This window comes from Malaclemys terrapin, chromosome 13 (assembly GCF_027887155.1).
Source record: "Malaclemys terrapin pileata isolate rMalTer1 chromosome 13, rMalTer1.hap1, whole genome shotgun sequence".
In the NCBI taxonomy this organism is placed as follows: Eukaryota; Metazoa; Chordata; order Testudines; family Emydidae; genus Malaclemys; species Malaclemys terrapin.
In genome coordinates, this window is record NC_071517.1 from 10245592 (window position 1) to 10265093 (window position 19502).

Here is a 19502-nt window from a genome sequence, read left to right on the forward strand (position 1 = left end):
TCAGTTCTTTCCTACCTTTTGGCCAACCACTTTCTCATCTACTGCACTAGCAGCTCCTCCACGCCCAGCCACACTAAGCAGCAATCTATGCAGACCTGGGGGTTAGGAACATGCTGCCTCCTCTGAGGTATGTTCCATGAATAAGCGGTCAGGAATACTAGGAAGAAGACAGACATCATTTTCCACCAGAAAGAGGTGGAAGCGGGGAGAGACTCCTTCGTGTGTTTTTGTACCTGGCTACTATGTCCCAGGCCTCCTGCATGGCAGTTCTTGCATCCTCCAGAACATTGTGTCTCCTCTTAGATCACTTAACTCATTGCACGCGCACACAACCTTCCCACGCGCATCTCTTCAAATGCTGCAGAAGGACTCTCCAAGCAGACTCATTTCAGCACCGCCTTAAGCAGATCAGCTTCCAAAGCAGCCACACAGACTTCTCCAGACATCACCTACAATTAAATGTTCCGTAAAACTAGGACAACAACATTAGCATCTAGCCCAATTGGCAGAGATTGAAGTGTTCAGAGCATAATATTGAAGAGTTTTATTTATAAATCAAAGCAGCTGGAGATTGACTTAAAAGGCTGGCAGTTTTCGTTGTGTGAAATAATGCCAAATTCTAGAATGTTGTTGTTTGTCTTACAAACAGCGCTGAGCAGCTCCAGCTGCGCTCAAGACACCGGCATGCAAAGCGGTTGCACAAAACAGCCTAACACAGCCCCTGCCCCCAACATCTTGTGGTCTAAATATACAAGACAGAGAGAGGGTAGGCTAGTCTCTTGTTTTAAAGATGGAGAAATGAGGCACCAAGAAGGTTTAGGTTTCAGAGTAGCAGCCGTGTTAGTCTGTATACGCAAAAAGAAGAACAGGAGTACTTGTGGCACCTTAGAGACTAACAAATTTATTAGAGCATAAGCTTTCGTGGACTACAGAAGTGGGCTGTAGTCCACGAAAGCTTATGCTCTAATAAATTTGTTAGTGCCACAAGTACTCCTGTTCTTCTTTTTAAGAAGGTTTAGGTGACTTGCCCATGGTCAGAGAGGAAGTCTGACAGAAGTAAGAGTTAAACCCAGATCTCTTATACCCCAACCTAGTGCTTTTACCACAAGACCCTGCTTCCTCCCATATTGTCATCACTAGTTATTTCACAGATGTCTTCAGGTCCCTTTCAGTCCTATGACTCTATGATTCAATTCTATAATTATTTGCATTGTGGTAGCACCTAGAGAGTTCAGCTAAGTCAGCTCCCCTCCCGTGCTAGGAGCTGTACAAACACCTCACAAATGACAGACCTTCACTCCAGACAGCTTGCAATCTAAAAAGACAAGATGTAGAGAAATAAATAATAGGTATGGGTGAGGAAAGACAAACGCTAAAACAGGCATAATGATAAATAGTACTACTAATGGTTGCAAACAGCTACATGAGCTTCGGATCCCATGCTATCACTGAAAGCATGAATCTGTTTTTTGCACATGAACTGAACGGCAGTTTGTCTCTATTGTTCACCTACTAAAAGTCATAATGCAGCCGCTGAAATCCATTCTTGTAAACAACTTGCAGGCAGAAGAGGAAATAAAGCAGTTCAACTTGACCTGCATCATTAACAATGAAGCAGAACTCACCCAACCATCATTGGAACAAATGGATTTGTCAATGCCCCTTCTGTGCGGGCAGCCCTAGTTGATAAACCATCAAAAACCAACATACCGTAGCAGCAGCTGGCTCTTCCAATGTTGGAGAAAATGTATTTTCACTTGAAAGACATCATCTTTGGCCACTCTCTGTGAGCTCAGTTATTTACAAGTTCTCTTTACGGCTGTCCCTAAACAACCTAGGTTTCCTTTCTTTGGATATTGCAGACACAAAGAATGTAAACTCTTTGGGTCAGGGACTGTCTTTTGGTTCTGTGTTCGTACAACTCCTAGAACAAGGTGTCCCGATCCAGGACTGCGGCTCCCACAATGCACTACCTTGGATGTAAATCTGGAGTAACTCCACTAAAGTCAATGGAATCATGACTTTAAAACCAGTGAGAGATCAGAAGCAGGACTACTCTCTGCCATATTGCATATACCAATACAGCACTTATTTTGGACATAGGTATTAATAACATTGAACCATCAGATCTCATTAGAACTAAGGAAGAATGTACCATGGAAGCAGAGCAATGTGTTTGTGTCTTTAGACACTGAATTTCCATTAACAAATGCCATTAAAATGGAAATCCATTCTAATCCCTAGAAGGCAATTAGTGCAGGAAGGAACGTGACGCTCCCCTAATTACGGCTTGGAAGGATGCATTGCACATTGAGACATCAGGCATTGATAACCATCCTGCTTTAAGCTTGTAAACATTATAACACAGGGCAAAATTATGCTCATTAATCCACTTAAGTCAGCGGGGCTACTTATGTGTAAACCCCTCATTCAGGAAAGCATGTTTCTTCAGGAGAGAATTTAAGCATGGAGCTTAACTTTAAGCACATGCTCAAGTCCAGTTGAAGTCAAAGAGCTGTTCTGAGTAAGGCACATGCTTTTTCTGAATTGTGCCTAAGGAAAGATGAACTCAAACTGGAACGGGTGCAGAGAAGGGCGACTAAGATGATCAGAGGAATGGAAAACCTGTCGTATGAAAAGAGATTAGAGGAGCTTGGGTTGTTTAGTCTGACAAAGCGAAGGCTGAGGGGGGATATGATTGCTATCTTTAAATATATCAGAGGGGTTAATACAAGGGAGGGAGAGGAATTATTCCAGTTTAGTACTAATGTGGACACGAGAACGAATGGATACAAACTGGCCGGGGGGAAGTTTAGGCTTGAAATTAGACGAAGGTTTCTGACCATCAGAGGGGTGAAATATTGGAACGGCCTTCCGAGGGAAACGGTGGGGGCGACGGACCTGTCTGGTTTTAAGATTAAGTTGGATGAGTTTATGGAGGGAATGGTTTAATGATAAAACATAGTAGCCAAGGAAAACCAAGCAATGGTACATGAACAGCATAATGGCCAACAAGGGTCAGGCTAGAGACTCTTGCCTATATGCTCGGGGTATTACTGATCGCCATATTTGGGGTCGGGAAGGAATTTTCCTCCAGGGTAGATTGGCTGAGCCTCTGGAGGTTTTTCGCCTTCCTCCGCAGCATGGGGCAGGGATCACTAGCAGGAGGGTCTCAGCCGATTGAAGTCACTAAAACACAGGATTGGGGACTTCAACGGTAGAGTCCAGGGAAGGGTCTTGCGGCCTGCAGCATGCAGGGGGTCAGACCAGATGATCATAATGGTCCCTTCTGACCTTAATGTCTATGAGTCTATGAGTCTATGAAGCAGTATAAGTATGTATTTGACATGCATCTTGCATGATCATATGGAGACATATAAGACTAAACAGTTATGTAAAGCACAGACCTATCAGTAGCTGGATAGATCCTCAAAGAGACACAGCACAACACACACACACACACACATTCTAACAAACAGATCTCTCTTCTCCAAAAAAGAGCCTGTTATGCAGCCCGAAAGCCTCAGTATTTCAGTCTTTTACTATGCCAATAAAATGTATCACATCACCTGTTTTGGCTACCACCAGCAATGCAAGTACTGTAGGAAAGGAGGTGCTGGATTTAAAAAAAAAAAAACACAGATGGAAACTGAATGGCTGGAATCCAAAGTTACAGAGTGAAGTTTATGCTTTGGACTCTCTTCTGAACTGATAGACTTTACAGTACCATCCGCTGAGCACTCCAGCCATGCGAAACTTTGTGGAAACATTTCACTTTCCTGGAAGGAATTTGCTCCCTTAATGTCACAGTATTCACACAACAGGATGGGAGCGTTACTATTATTCAGACAGCCCATTAAGAGCGCATGGTGCACAGAAAATGGAACCAAACGGCAAACCCTTGCCCTGAGAAAATTACAATCCAAATGTTGTGGGGCGGTTTCCCTCCTTGAAGCTTTACACGCTGACCGCTTCCAAAGACAGGATGAGACCGACAATTTGTCCGAACTAGCATGGCAAATACTATGGGTGAAATCCTGCCTCCATTGAGGTCAGTGGGAGTTTTACCTTTGAGTTCAACAGAGCTAAAGTTTCCTATGCACCAAGCACTGCCTCGATCACGGCTGAATCCCTTTAAACCCCCAAACCTTTGTCTGTCCTGTGCTTTCTGTGCGGCTAGAGAGTGCTGGTGGGTGCTGCAACAAACAAATAGTTACAAAAAATAAAAAGCTCTACCAGGCGGGATTTCTTTGGAGGGCAGCATGGAATCTTTGGCTGCTGGGCCTCCAGAGAGCTCCTCTGAACTAGCTGTCCGTGTGTCAGTATCTATGAGCTGTATAGGCAAGCCCCAGTGGGCTTAAGAAATACAGGTAAATAGGAAACCACAATAATGGGCCCCATATCAGATATCTGACTATTTCACCACCTCCTCCCCCAGCAGAAGGGAAGGGAATCCATTGGAAGTTGAGCTACTGCTTCCAGGTGTGGATTCTTCAACACACGTCCGCAGAACGATCTCATGCTGCTCCTCGGGGGAAGACACACTTTACATTTCTGCACATTGTCCAGGGCTTTGGTTGGGAGTAACCACCATTGAAATACGGTGTCCAGATAGAGAAAGATGGAATCCAGCTAGCCAGAGAATCTCATTCATTCCCTCTGGCGATGACAAATCAAGCACACCCAAATAAATAAATATGCAAACACCCGTGTGGCAAAACAATTAGGGGGGGAAAAACTTCCTATCAAGTGAATATATAAATAGATATAGGGAATTATAACCACAGTCATAGCCCTGAGTGTGTCCATTTAGGTGCACTGTTATTATATATTTCTCCTGTGACTGGGAACAACCTCACAGCAGCATCAGAAAATTAGTTATCACTGTTTTTCAGCAGCACTCTCCATTGCAGAGCAATGCCAGCAGCCTCCGTCATTGGTGTCACACAAAGTCTTAACAGCCACGTGTCTGAACAATGAACCACGCTCGGTGCCTTCTGGTAATCAGTGCAGAAGAAACAGATGTTATACGGCCAATTTCAGTCTCAAAGTTCTGCTTGAAAACCTGATTCAAAATTCTTCTAAGCTTTAACACTACCACACTTGGCATGGTAAGAGAAAGAATAATGCTCCTTCTATTTTACCAACCAGTCTGACCTTACTAGTGCAAAGTGCATTCGTGTAATTAAAGTATGTATTTCTCAAGTATGTTCCAAATACAGATTCCTTAGTAGGGCCCCAATCGTGCACAGACCGAATGGCGTCACCCTTGAGGGATCACAACCAAAATACCCGATTTACTTGCCTAAGGGTAACATTTTCAGAACACCTTTGTGTCTTAGGTTAAATCCCATTTTCAAAAGGGACTTAGAAGCTTAAATCCCATGGACGTTCAATGAGACCTAGATGCCGAAATGCCAAAAATTGGACTGAGGGTCTTAAGTCACATTGAAAAATTTTACCCTAGGAGTTTGTTCTGTTTGATATATAGCTGCTTCCCCGCCCCTCCCCCATCGTTATCACATATTGCATTTTATCATGTTACTAATCTGGGTGACATGTTCAATAAAGACTTGTCATCTCACACAAAGAGGCAAAATCTATTTTAATACAATCTATTTGTAACGATTTTTCTTGTGGGCTATCCATCATATAGAAAAGCAGGTATGAACCTTGAATATTGTACTGGCAAGCTCAGGCAGGTTCAGCATAATAGACAAATATATATGGCCAGTTACCTGCATTAGATCAGCACTTCATCCATTTATAATTTGATGGTATATACAATAGAGGTTTGTTCTGTTGAGATTCGGGGTTTATTGGTTTATGTGTAGCATATACTTTCTGGACTACATTGTACAGTTTGTAGCTTTAAAAAAAAATTAGACAGGTTGAATTCATCCTAATTGTATTTAAATTTAATACAGTGGACCTATCCAAGGGATGAAGATCATTCATATTTAAATTCTATCTTTAGGATCAAAGAAATAGGTCCGTAACTGCCAGGATCACCTCTGGAGCCCTTTTTAAAAATTGATGTGACATTAGCTATCCTCCAGTCATCTGGTACAGAGGCTAACTTGAAGTGATAGGTTACATACCACAGTTAGTAGTGCTGCAATTTCATATTCGAGTTCCTTCAAAACTTCTGAGTGAATACCATCTGGTCCTGGGGACTTCTTAGTGTTTAATGTATCAAATTTGTTCCAAAACCTCTTTTATTGAACCTCAGTCTGGGACAGGTTTCAGAGTAGTAGCCATGATAGTCTGTATCAGCAAAGACAACGAGGAGTCCTTGTGGCACCTTAGAGACTAACCAATTTATTTAGGCATAAGGTTTCGTGGGCTAAAACCCACTTCATCAGTTCCTCAGATTTGTCACCTAGAAAGGATGGCTCAAGTGTGGGAATCTCCCTCACATCCTCTGCAGTCAAGACTGATGCAAAGAATTTATTTAGCATCTCTGCAACTGCCTTGTCTTCCGTGAGTGCTCCTTTAGCACCTTAACTGTCCATGGTGGCTAACCTACTTCTGTCACTGATGATATCCCGATGTTGCCAACTCTTATGATTGTATCATGAGTCTTGTGTTGGTGTTTTTCTTAGGGCCCCAGATCCTAGCGGGTCCTGTAATTACATGAGATTCTCAGTTTTCCTTTTTTTTTTTTTTTTTTTTTTTAAAGTAACTTTCTAGCTGTCAGGGTTGCAGAGAAAACTTTGAAAATGTGACCCAAGTACAGTGTATAAGCTCAGAAACTAAAAAAAAAAAAAACAAATCTTATTTGCCTTTTGATCATGATTTTTAAGGCAATTTGATCATTTTGGGGGGCAGGCTCAGACTTTTTCCAACAGATGAGATTGGCAATACTCTAATCCAATAATGTAGGTCATGTTGCTATTTGGGGAGAACATAGAATTGGAGGTCACAGCCATAGGTGCTGGAACTAGGGGTGCTGCCACACCCCCTGGCTGGAAGTGGTTTCCATCATATACAGGGTTTACAATATGGTTCAATGGCTCTCAGAACGCCCCCACTATACAAATTGTTCCAGCCCCTCTGGTCACAGCATGAGAAAGTGTCTAATCCAGTAGGCTTTATAAAGGTCAGGAATTTACACTATTTTCTGTTAAGATGCTGCTGAAAGTATTATAGCAGTTTAGAAAATTGAGGAAGAGAAAAACTTCCTGTGAACCAAGAAGTTTTAAATGAACTTTGCAGGTAATCTGCATTCCACAACTCAACCTGATCGTGTCACTCACACAGTCTCCTTGCTTTCCAGAGACTTGTCAAATTCCTCTGCAAAAATAAACAATGACAGCAAACAGAGAATTCCTGCTTTGCAGAGGTTTGTCAAACTACAATCCTTATTTTGGCAAGTCTGTCGATTCCTTGGGGTGGGGGGGAATAAGAATTCATAAAAGGAGGTACAGATGCACAAATACCTTGCCAACAAAAACCAAGTGAAGGAAACTGATCAGCTTCCACTTTTTTTTTAAAGTTGATAATATTATAATGAAAAGGCTATTGCTGTGTTTTAGTGGGTGGAATTAGAACTTTTCAGCTGGATCTATGGTGTTTCATAGGCACTATATTGCTAAGAATTAACGGAGAGACTCCTTTAGCTCAGCTCTTATGGGGTGGGATTTTGGAGCGAGAGGGTATACATTTTGTCTCCACTGCCACTGTGAAATTCTTCTACAATCTTGGTTGACTGGACCTGTGCCGTACACAGTTACCTTGTTACAATTTCTTATTTTTATAAAATGCCTATCATTCTGGATGGAGAGTCCCAAAGTCCTTTACAAACTGAGACTCCAATCTTGCATCAGGGTTTGCTACCATGAACCCTCTCACATGTGCGGCGTCCCACTGAAGTGAAGCCAACCTCATCTGTTACAATGCTGTACACACAGTACACAGGAATCATTTCCACCCACTACGATATTGCAGCTGCCTCTGGGGCAAAAAGCAGTAGCAGCAGCGGAGCACTGCACTGGAACATTACACTATAGTTTAGACGGGAAGTGTAAAATACTGTCTCCATCTGAAACTGAAGAAGAAGTTTGGAATATTGCTAAGCCCCTATTTGCTAACTCTTCTGGAGGCAAAATGAGACCTTTAACAAACCAGACAGGGTCCGGACTCTATTTTACATCTTAGCCAAGACAATTCACTTAGTGACCTAGACCATTTAAAATGAAACTTGAATTTTTATGAGTGATTCCACAGCTTTTTGCATTGCTGTACTTAGCAAGGCACTAGTCATTACTATTCTTAACATAGTAATAGGCTTTATATTCCTGTAAATGTTTCACACTAACAGAGCAAAATCCTCCCCCCTCCACCCCCACAATAAATAAAGCGAGTTCTAAGAGAAACTGCTTTCAAACAGTCCCATAGACAAAACCCTGCAGGAATAGGTCACCCTGGGAAGTTGTACTTCTGGGTTTCACTCCCATAACTCTTCTTGACACAGATAGATGACTGGACAACAAGTAAATAACTTTCACAGTCTGCAGATATCATCTTTGTCTTCTCAGATTTCACGCTTGCATTCTCTGGCTGCTTCTGAACCTAGCACCTTGGCTGGAATTTACAATGCACATAATTCCATTCATCCACAGCCACCTCTAATCGTTTATCAGAAGTTGGTTTCTGGAAATTCGCTGCGGTCTCAGTCCAAAAATTGCAATACCTGCATCCGCAGGCTCGCCAGCAAGAGGCTTTTCTATTGTAATGAGGCAACCTCCACACGGGAAAATGGGAAGGCCTCCATCCTATTAAGCTGAAAAGGAGGCGGGCTAGACCCTGCACGGCTGTAAAGTGGTGTGGCTTCACTGAAGCCAATGGAGCGATGCTGCTTTACACTAGCTGAGGATGTCTATTTGGATTGTTAAAAGAAAAATCAGCCCATGTAGGCTAGAATAGTCCTTTCTGCAATGCTCTCGGAGAACTCAGAGCTCTTCTAGAATTGTTGTAGTCTTCTTACATTAGATTACTGTCCGTCATCTCTCCTAGCCCATCCTATTATTAAGAAACCTACTGTCTCATTGTTTCCTTGGGCTTCCTCAGGATCCCCCTGTTGTCTCTTGTCTTCTACATAGATTGTAAGCTCTGGGGCAGAGATTTTCTCTTTGTAAGCCTAGACCATGACTGGGGCTTTTAGGCGCACACCATAACATGAATAGATAATGATTCTATTTTAAAGAGGTCTAGGTTGGAAATTAGCAAACACTATTTCACTAGGAGGGTGGTGAAGCACTGGAATGGGTTACCTAGGGAGTTGGTGGAATCTCCTTCCTTAGAGGTTTTTAAGGTCAGGCTTGACAAAGCCCTGGCTGGGATGATTTAGTTGGGGTTGGTCCTGCTTTGAGCAGGGGGTTGGACTAGAACCTCCTGAGGTTTCTTCCAACCCTAATCGTCTGTGATTCTATAGCATAACTGGAACCTCTGAGATCTCTGCATCCAAGCCAGACTTAAGGGAATGGATGTTGAATCTACAGGACTTCCAATATTAAATGACAACAAAGCCAACTATATAAGAGGTGGGGGAATCCAGCTGCTATTTATACCAGAGCCTGACATATCAGCTTCCCTTTGGAGTGACCTGGTTTTTCTAAGCTTGAGAAATGGAGCAAATTTACACTTGGAAGAAGATAGACTGAGATCACCAATGCTCATTTCACTGCCAGGGCTGAACATGAAAAGAAAAAAAAAAATTGTCAGGCATCTCATCTCTCCTGCCACGTTCTCCTTAAAGCATTCGGGGAAGCTTTGCAGAATGGAAAAAGCGGAAAGAGGATATACAAGGTCTGATCCAAAGCCTATCAAAATCAACAGAAGGGCACCCATTAGCTTCATGGGCATCAGGAATGATCTCAGTCGCAAGCCTAACCCTCCGAGGAAAGGGGGGAAAGGTAGAAGTATGGTCCCATAATATTTTTTTGTATTCATCTCGTGAGAACCAAAACCATAACAAATTTGATCCAAACACATTCTTTGCCCTCCTCACATCTCATAGCTGAGGAAATGTAAAGAGACACGTACAAGGACCTCCACAACCACAGAAAGAAGGACTAAACTTGTTTTGAAATACAAGTCACCAGCTTGCAATCTCAGTATAGTCTGTTCCATCTATACACAGTAGTCGTAAGTGGTTTCTAGGCCATGTGTATTTAGTTTAATCTCTGCTTCACTCAACAAAACCCTGATAAAAATCCACAAAAAGTGAAGCAACACTCAGCGAGAAAGAGAAGCGACAGCTTATTATGGTTACAGTATGTAGAGATTTCCATTTTTCATGCTGGCAGTATTTACACGGGGCCTTATACAGCATGTAGGTGAGGATCCAATTTCAGATTTTTACAGCTAAACAATACAATAAAATGAACAAAATATGAGTAACAATTGCAATATGATCCTGGTTTGATTCATATAACGTTTTAAAGGAAGAGTTTTCCATCCTTACTGCAGGGATGGCTCGCTGTTCGGAACTCTTCGGCGTTATAGCATATAGATGAGCTTGAATTGAGATCTGGCCACTTGCCATGCTAATGTTGGAAGCTCTGAAGAAAGAACTAGGGTGGATTCTAAATTTTAGCTTGAAAGTAAAACCAAGTCAAATACTTCAATCACCCTAGGCCTCAAGTTTTTACAATCCCCCTAAACAGCCCAATCAAGAAATTCTAAGTGATGGGCCCAACCAACTTTGTTAAACTCTGAATCACGTAAACAAAGTTCTATTCTGTGTAGCCCCGAGACTTCTCTAGGCCAAGTAGGCACAAAGGAGTTGCAGGGGAGGTGCCTCAGATTAGATGCCCAAAACACTCTGGAGGAAAGTCACCTCTGAGCTGCCTCTGCTGCAGTCCTGGGCTCACGTTCATTCCAGGGTGAGCTGGGAGTGGGGCAGAAGTGGGGTGTCAGCAAGCCAGGGGCAGGATGGTCCTTGCACTTCACTTATTCTGCACATGGAGGTCACTGAAACAGGCGTGCAATTCAGGGCAGCCCACACCCAGATGCTGCTCAATAGATGATAGACAAACGACCTCCTCTCTGTCCCTACATTGGCGTGAAGCTGATTCAGACGGCATACAGTGCAAAGGCTTTCCCAGGAGACACTCAGCATCTTGAAGAAGGATGGGACCGACTTGAGCAAACCGATGTAGATCTGTGTCCAGTGACTGGTTGCTTAACTGCGACCAGAACTGGAGGGAGATTCCATTTGTACAGCTCACTCGCTGAAAGGGTCTGTTACAAAGCTCACTGGCTCAGAGTGTCCCCTTGCAGCATAGCATGACATTGCAGCTGCTCTGCCCCGGCTTCCCCACAACCACCTGGAGCCTACTCCAGGCAAAGATGTGATACGGCAGCAACTTGGCCCTCCAGCTAAATCCGTCCCCTCCCCCCCCCCCCAGGGACTCCAAATCAAAACAAACAAAACACCCAGTCTTTGCCTCAATCTTAAACTGGGCCCAGTCCCTCCTTCCCAATGGGTCTGTCTTCTCTCCTCTAATTCAAGTGTTCTTCCACTCACCCTTTGGGCTCAGCATTCATTCTTCCCAGGCTCTTTTCCATCTCTCCCCGCAGCCCCTGTTGGGCTCTTTTGGTTTGCCCCCTGCTCTTTCTCGAATAGCCACTGCTAGGCCTTCCCACCTGGAGTCTTTCACAGGCCTTTGTCCGCCTTGTGCTGTTCTCAGGATTCTCCTCAGCCTTCCGCTCTCCCCTCCAGCTAGATCTCCTCTGCTGGGCTTCCGTCCCCTTATGCCCTCAGCCAGTGCAGGTGTAGCAGGCAGGGTGAATTGAACGGGGTTGAAAGTCCCCAGGCCTCCTGGCCTTAAAAGGGCAGACCGCCTTGTTCCCGTGATACATATTAGTGGTATTAATCAGACGTGGTGAGTCAAAACAATGTGCAAAAGTTGAGCGACACCAATCACGGGTCCATCCATTCTGGAGAGCGTTCATGGAGCTGAAATATTCTACCAGAGCGCCAACAGTCTGAGAAATCTAGCTAGGAATGAAAGCCTATAAAGGCACAGTGACAATTAGATGCAGTCATTATTAAACTTGACTGAAACTGGAGTTTGGGTTTACAGGGGTTCATGCAAACCTCACTTGGGTATCAGTTCATGGGGTTTCCCTCCATGTGAGTTTCAGATTTACCTGTTCAAACAAGGTGGATGCTCTTGTGGCCAAGGCACTGGACTGGGACTCAGGAGTCGTGGGTATAGTTCTAGCTCTGCTGCAGGCTTCCTAAGCACTTCACTTAATCTCTCTGTGCCTCAATGTCCCATCTATAAAATGGGGACAATAGTACTTCCTTTCACACACTGTTTGCCTGTCTTGTCTATTTAGACTCTGACCCTCTCAGGGTGTAACAACCAGGATGCAAGTGGTCTGGCATAGCAGATAGGACCAGGAGTAAGGCCTAGTGGTCAGAACTAGAGTCACAGGCCTAGCCAAAGTTCAGAACTAGAGTCAGAAATCCAGAGTCAAGCCAAGGGTCAAAGCCGAAAAACAGAGCCGGGGTCCAAAGCAGGGTGTGATAGTGGGATCTGTTGTCACATCAGGCCAGGGACTGCTGAGTTGTACAGACAGCCTCCTGGATCATCATGCTTAAATAGTGCACGTGGACCAATCAATCAGTGGTCACAGAGGATGCCGCCAATCAGGTCTTCCATGGGTGGCACTTCCCATGATGCTTAGTTTCCCAGGATTTATAGTGCATTGATCATAGTTCTCCTGTGGCAGTGCAGAAGTTTCAGTAACCTGGAGACCTGAGTTCTACTCCTCCCAACCCTTACACAGGGCAGAGCTCTTCCTTTACTATATGTATGTACAGCGCCCAGTATATTGTGGTGCTTAGCTGTAATGTAATACAGATATTGTAACAATAATATAAACAACCCAAACAAACAACTTGGTTTTGGCTCAGAACCACCCAAAGGCTCCATCTTTACATGGCCTGCAACCACAGGTCATTGGCACCCTACTAGTAGTTTAGCTAGATAGTTAAATCAGCTCCGATTAATCTGAAACTCAGCCCAGATTTGTGAACCTTGGAGAACCTGGCTCAGCTAGTTTTGCACAGCTCTAATAATGGGGAGTGAGTCAACTATTCAAAGCAAATAACTATTCATGGATCCAAGATGGAAAACTTTGGACCCAGAGTTTGAATCCTCCAAAGTTTGTTGGGTTACCAGATCCAGGATTTTGGTTCAGACCCATCCTTGAGTAAAAATAACAAACAAGAAGAACATTACCCAAGACCACTATAGATTGCAGTACATGGGAACACCAGTAGATGGACTATGGATACGTGGCCAACCTTTTGGATGCTTTTTTGAAGCAAATCATCTTGAACTTTGACTTTCATTGATTATAAATTTACTGAGCAGAAAAAAAAAAATATATGAAAAAGTAACTACTTGGCATCCTTAGTAGGTACTTCTGGATTTCATACATTGGATTTCAGAAAAATATATATTTTTATTACTAAACAGTTCCAGTCCACATTAAAGATTAACTGCCAGTAAAAACGTCATTTTGTTCATGTGTTTTGTTTTTCCTTTCAAAAAGTGCTAGCTTGCTACATAAAGCATATGAAACAACAACAAAAAAGGCTAGTTTTTATTTGCCTTCCCTTCTTGCTTGAAAATAGCTTAAAAATAAACCATTTTAAAAATTAAAAAGACTGCAGCTAGACCGACAGTGAAACTTCAACCCTGTATCCTTATAAACCCTTGCAAATCAGGTTCTTATGAACTGATAATGAGCATTTTAACAAAGGTATGTCATCTGATATTGCTTTCATAAACCTGATGGTTTCTATCTCCTATCAGTTAAATTGTTAATATTAATATCTAATATAAATAGTCTAATTAAGAAGATTTGGAGGAATTGTTGTTGATATGATTGGTATCATAGGTATTACCATACTGCCCTCTGGAGTACAGTGACAGCTCATGCATTTGGGAGAGATTTACAGGACTCAATCTGCTATCCCTCTTTGCTTCCCGGGGAATTGCCACCTCAACACCATTATACTGCACTGTATCCTTAGCGTTTTACTTAGAAAACTCAGAGGATAAAGTGTATTATTCATAGGCATTCTCATCTGGAAACCTTGGGCTGGATTCACCAAAAGAGAGAACAGGTAGATACCATCCTACTTCATTTTATTGTGAGTAAACTCATGTCTACACTGCCTCACAATTCAGATTATGGGAGTTTGAATAGCAGTGTGCACCAAAGTCTTACAGTGTAACTCCCCCAGCATGGATGCTGCGGACGTGAACTCAAAGGTTCCTAGTTCTTGTTAATGTAGTCCTGTTTAAAGAAGATTATGTAAATGCGAACTAGGAGCCTTGTGGGGTTCATGCCTACAGTGTCCACACGGGGGCGTTACAGCGCAGCACTTTGGTGAATTTAACAGACCATAATGTCTCAATATTTCATAAATTACAGGAGCAAGAAAATATACTGCCCCAACTATAGGATTCTCAGCTTAGTTTTATTCAATAAAAATACACAGTTAAAGCAAAGTACAGTTTCTGCCTGGATCCTTTAGATGGCATGCCACATACTGTGTGATTCAGTGATGTAGGTAGGGGGATTCAAGCACTTGTTCCACCGCATATAACTTCAGGTGAAAGAAAAATGCTCTTATTTCCATTCACCCCGGCACAAGGATAAAGCTTTGTGTACAGCGTCGCCTTGCATCCAGCTAACGGGGCAGGCAACACAATGTTGTTTAAGGTGTTTGATTTCTATTGCTAGAGGTATGGATTCAAACTTCCTGGCTAAAATGCATTTGGTGGCCTTGACCTACTTCGTACTGGAAGCTGGCTGCCAAACCCTGCCCTCAGTAACACCCGTGCAGCGCCCCTGAAGTCTATCATGGTGCCAAGGGTAACGGAGGGAAGAATTTGGCTCTTTATGTACGCCCACATCATCAGGCCAACTGGCAGCATTCACAGGGGAATAATAGGAGTGTTGAGGGCAAGAACGGAGGAGCCTTGGCAGGGCGGTGGGGAGAACTGCACAGTGCCTCCCTACAGTATGTCTGGCCTCATGAAGCCAATGCTATTAGTTTTTCCTAGTTGCTGGAACTTGCCACACGCAAAAAAGCCTTTCATTGATGAACTCTGCAAGATCTCTCCACCGTTTTGAGCTTGTACAGTCTCCTGGTACATTGCACATATCGGCACTGGGTTTTTTTTTCCACATCAGACCTAGATTGTAAGCTTCTTAGGGCAGGGACTGGTTCTTGTATGTTTATGGACCACTGAGTAGACCAGTCCTTACCATCAGCAACAAACAACAGGTGCCAAAATTCAGAGCTGCTGTATAAAATACAGACACCAAACTCTTCTCATGCAGCCCAACTGCTTGCTCTCATTTTGATGCTCTTGTGTTACTCAGTAGATATTCAGGGCCAGCTCTTAGTCCCCTTGAAATCAATGGAAAAACTCCTGTGGGCTTCAGTGGGAGCAGGAGGCGGCCCTCTGTGTACACATCCATACTCGAGTCACTCCTGCATGACAGCTCAAGGGTTTGGGTCAGTGGTTATAAAAGCGGAAGTATTGGTAGGAAGTCTCCAGTTGCTCGACCTGCTGTAATAAATCCATAGGCTGCAGGCAACAGACCAAATCACAATATCAATCACACACCCATAGGCCTTGAGCACAGCCAGGGCACACTAGCTCCATTAATGCAGTCCTCTACCACAGGAGCTAAAGGAAATCTCCCTTATAACTTAAGGAGCAGCGGCTAGATTACAAGTTCACGGTCACTCAGACAACACCATTGTGCTACTCCACCACTGAGGGAAAACAAATATGCTCAAGGGCCAGGGTGCCAGCTCCACAGGAGGGCCAGTTACACTCATGGGCGGGATCCTTAACTCCCCTCTGTGACATCATACCAGTTACAGCACTCGAGGAGGGACCCAACAGCAGGAGCAAGTGGGGAAATCTGCCCATGCCGAACTCATATTCACACACACCGCCACCTGAGAGCCAGACTGCCATATGCCTCAAGGCCTAGTCCACCCCATCACAGGGCTGAGACAATGAGACACTGGAGCCGCTTCCATAATTTGCCCTTCACAATGAGAATAGTTTGCAATAACTAAAAGGAACCAGACATACTTGGATCAGTTCCCAACGCTAGAGCTGTTCTGAGAAATATTTGCACCACGTTTTAAGCCTCCTCAGACTCAGCCTTGGGTTGGCAGTTTGCTATGGCCATGAACCCTGGCACTTGTTTCTGGAAAGGATGGAAATTCTCTGCACAGCCTGAAAGCTGGTCAACCTCCTTTTCCAGGCCCACCCTCACTTGCGTCCAACCCTAGCAGACATCTCATCTCCACCGGCAAGAGCCAGGTTGCCCTTAAAAATAACAACTAGGGTAAGAAATTTTTGCCTGGGTATTGTTTGGGTGGGGCATTAAAGGGTCAGCTCGAGGGGAGTTCCCTTTAGTGTCCTTAATTCGTCAAACATGAACCTCCAAAAGAAAGAACGTGCAAGGTTGGTTTCCTTGTAGACCCTGTGACCCTGGCTCAGGCTGTGATCAAACTCATGCAGGGTTCCTGCTGCCCCCAACAGTTACATACCCTTGTCTTTTATGGGATGCTTTTGTTTCCATGGTAGTAATTATATCTTCATAGTCCGTAGTCAGGCAAACCAGAGTAAGACCAATCTGCTTTATCTGCCAGTCAGTCATGCTGTGTTGTCATAGCCACAAAACGAGGAGGCAAAGGTCAGAGCCAAAGGCCACTTGGCTTTGATATTAAGCTTGCAGAATCATTCACTGGGTGAACTGAAGAAAAAAATGACTACAGAAGGATTTACTTTCTAATCCTGTCTATTTGCAAGAGCCTTTTGAACAAACATCAAAGCAAGATGGGCAGGTAAACAAATAATTGGGAAATGCATGGAACATGGTGACATTATTGCAGGCTAGAGCCGTGTGAAAGGTCCAGATAAGAGATCCCCGGTGAGGGAGGGCAAGGCTATGATTCCCATTTTACAGGTGAGGAACTGAGGCTCTGAGACTAAATGACTTGCCCAAGGTCACACAGGAAGTCTGTAGTGGAGCAGGGAATTGAACCCAGGTCTCCTGACTCCCAAGCTAGTGCCCTAATTGTTGGATAGCTACAGAACTTTTTAGCTGCATAATTTTGCACCCTGTTAAACTACATGACAAGTTCCATAATAGTAGTTGGTGTTCTAGCTACAGTTCTGGATCCCTGAAATTCACCCTGTAGTATCAGATGCTTCCTGGCTTGTGGGGGTGATATCCATTGAGTAACTAAGAGTTCCTTAAAAAGGGGCACTCCTCTGTCTGTGGAACAGATGGAATTCTAAGCTCCAAGCCTATAGCACTAACAGATACAGCTCACAAAGTTTAAGAATCACCAGAAATGAATTAAACTCTCCTATCACCCATGCCTGTTCAATTTGCCGGAAAGAAGAACAAAGAGACGCTAAAGAAAATAAGACAGGGTGAGCAAAGAGCATCTTGCTGCTGTGTGCAGAGGGAACCCCCTGAGTGAGCGGTGAGGAGAGACAAAGAGCTCTGACGCATGGTACAAATAATAAAATCACTTTGATGCCAGGAGCCAGTATCGTGGGTGATGCATTTGCAGTAATAAAAGCCCTGACACTCACCTCAGGGGGAAGAGGGTAAGCTGTAGCTGTAGCTGAATGAGTCCTGTAATCTGATTCATACACAAAAGTCAGAAAGATCATTTCAGTGAGATGAGGAGAGATGTCACCATGTAAATCCACAATGAAACCCTGACTGAGGTTAATGAAATCACATATGGTAGAGGAGAAAGGCAGAGAGACATAAAAAACGGAGTTGCATAATGCAACAACATCTGATTCTACTGCTGTTGATGATGTTCTAAGATGGACTGAACAAAAATTAAATCTCCAGTAATGGCTGGAAAAAAGCCAGGGGAAAAAAAGGATCATTTCAATGAGAAGTCACTAGGCTAAATTGCTCAGTTATTGTTTGGCCTTTGACACCAGCTAATTTCCATCCGCTGAGGATCTTGCCCAGTAACTTAAAGAGAAATGGGATGGAGAGGTATACGAAAGGGGACGAGCTTTTCATCCAGGAAACCTGGGGTTCGGTTTCAAACCCATTGGAAGCTGGAGGTAGATGGAGATCCATACATTTCCATTGTTTGAATTCGGAAGTCAAATTCAGCCATCTGTTTATAAGTTCTTCAGGATAGGGACAACATCTTCTTGTGTATCCTGGACAATGTTGAACACATTTTCATCCCACTCACAAATATACTGATATTTCCACTCTTTTGGGGGAGGGATAAAGCAGGTAGAAACAATGTATTATGAATGTCCTGTGAGTGAAAAACTCTGGATTTTGTCAAGACATACCTGCATACTTCAAATCAGAGAGCTGTCAAAACGGATATTCACTTTGTTTTGAAAAAAGTATTTATATAGAAGACTCAGTACAAAGAATTGGATGAAATTGCCACGTCTGGAATAGTTTAGGATCTATGGGACAGATCCTCAGCGGCTGTAGATTTCTGTAGCTCCATTGAAGCAACAGAGCGAAGCTGATCTACACCAGTTGACGTCGGTTTCCCCAACTTCCTTCCCCTGTACACATTGTAATGTTACAAAGATTTAAATACTGCAAATCAGACAGGCAAATTGTAAGAGTACATGATGAGATGTGAAATCTCTCTTAAGGGATGTTTTGTTCTCTGCTTTCTGTAACTAAGAAACCCATAATCACTGTCATAATTTCTTTAATGCTAAGCTCCGATGGAGGAAACGGCAGGCACTGCATCATTCAGAAAAAACCTTCCCTGCAGGAAGTGATTGCCCCGCCCCCACAAACTTATCACCAGGTAAACAATTTGACACTTGGCATCATATTTAGTTTGTAATGATGCAATAATAATAACTTACAATTATATAGTAATGCCCGATCTGAATGCAAAGTACTTCACAGACCACTGACAGAGAGCACCCACCCACTATAACAATGCAGTCATATCTGGAGGAAAAAATGAGAGCAATTCTGTACCAAATGCAAAATACAATAGTATTTAGAAGGTGAAACAAAGAATAACTTCTCCATCTGAAATATAGGGGGAAATTCAGGCAGGAAATGTTTAATGATTAGAGATGGCCAGAAAACAAGATTTCCATTTTATGAAAAAAATTCAGGGTTTGAAATTTGTTTTCATCCTGCATTGGAATGAAAATGAGACCTTTCAAAACATGTTATGAAAAGCTCAGAGAGGGACCTCTAACCCAGAACAGCTAATAGCCTGATTTGGGGCACACGCACAGGATGTGGGAGACCCAGGTTTGAGTCCCAACTCTGAATCAGAAAGAGCAGGGACTTGAATCTGCATGTCCCACATCCCAGTTGAGTGCCCTGATCACTGGACTATGGAGTCAGTTCCTCTCTGTCATATTCCTGGACCTGAGAAATTTTCATTAAAACAATATGTT